This window comes from Salvelinus sp. IW2-2015, linkage group LG4q.2, assembly GCF_002910315.2.
Source record: "Salvelinus sp. IW2-2015 linkage group LG4q.2, ASM291031v2, whole genome shotgun sequence".
Classification (NCBI taxonomy): domain Eukaryota; kingdom Metazoa; phylum Chordata; class Actinopteri; order Salmoniformes; family Salmonidae; genus Salvelinus; species Salvelinus sp. IW2-2015.
Window position 1 is genome coordinate 24,170,663 of NC_036843.1, and position 1,571 is coordinate 24,172,233.

A 1,571-nucleotide genomic window follows, 5' to 3' on the forward strand; every position below is an offset into this window, starting at 1 on the left:
GTAGCATTAGAACTTTCCAAAAGTGTATAATTTATTAGTCATTTCCTATGTGGACCTGACAGAGACAGTGGAATATTTTCAATGTTTTGGCAATTGAATGTCCACATATTTTGGCTTTGGTATTTCCATTAAAAACCGCTAATCGTTTTAATGTCATTGTCATTATTTCATAATGATTTAATATTTTTTTTAAATAATCGAAACACGTTTTTAAAAGTTTAAAAAAAAAGTTTTATAATGAACGGAAACGACCTCAAAAAGCAATCGCTCAGCACACTTTTTCAGCTGTTCTGCCTGCGGTTATGGAACCGCCACCTGTCCCAGACCTGCTGTTTTCAACTCTTAATGATCGGCTATGAAAAGCCAACTGATATTTATTCCTGATTATTATTTGACCATGCTTGTCATTTATGAACATTTTGAAAATCTTGTCTCTCTCTAATTCTCCCTTTCTTTCTCTCTCTCGGAGGACCTGAGCCCTAGGACCATACGTCAGGACTACCAGGCATGATGACACCTTGCTGTCCCCAGTCCACCTGGCCTTGCTGCTATTCCAGTTTCAACTGTTCTGCCTGCGGTTATGGAACCGCCACCTGTCCCAGACCTGCTATTTTCAACTCTTAATGATCGGCTATGAAAAGCCAACTGAAAATTATTCATGATTATTATTTGACCATGCTTGTCACTTATGAATATTTTGAACATCTTGGCATAGTTCTGTTATAATCTCCACCCGGCACAGCCAGAAGAGGACTGGCCACCCCTCATAGCCTGGTTCCTCTCTAGGTTTCTTCCTAGTTTTTGGCCTTTCTAGGGAGTTTTTCCTAGCCACCGTGCTTCTACACCTGCATTGCTTGCTGTTTGGGGTTTTAGGCTGGGTTTCTGTACAGCACTTTGAGATATCAGCTGATGTACGAAGGGCTATATAAAATAAACTTGATTTGATTTGATTTAAAAATATTTTATTTAACTAGGCAAGTCAGTTAATATTCACAATGACGGCCTACACCGGGCAAACCGGGAATTTGTGCGCCGCCCTACTGGACTCCCAATCACGTCCGGATGTGATACAGCATTAGTACATACGCATGGTCTAAAGTTTACGGGAGGATAAGCACATGATCAAGTCAAATTCAGTTTTCCGTCTTTTACGTGAAAACTGGTACACGCATGTTTTTGGGCCATATTCTGTGCATGTGTAGCGTTTATAAATGAGGGCCCAGGTGAATCGTAGCTTTCTGGGCAGAGAGGAGATCTCGCAGTTTCATCGTCCTTTGCCCAGATATTGGTTCAGGTATCAATACTCATATTAAGGAATGATCCTCTCGCATTTTTGTGTTAGACAACTGGTTTATGSTTCTTGCTTATCCAGGCACTTTAGCTAGCTAACTGGCTAACGGTAGCGTTTTAGCTGGCTGACGACACGGATGCTATAGTAGGCAACGTGATCAGACAGCTTGTCAGTTAGCTAACTAGCATTTCTCTCCGTCGAGATACAGATGCCTGGGACCCCTCGCTTACTCCGATAAAAACCGTTAAAACCGCTGCGAGTATCATGTAACGGTTAAGGC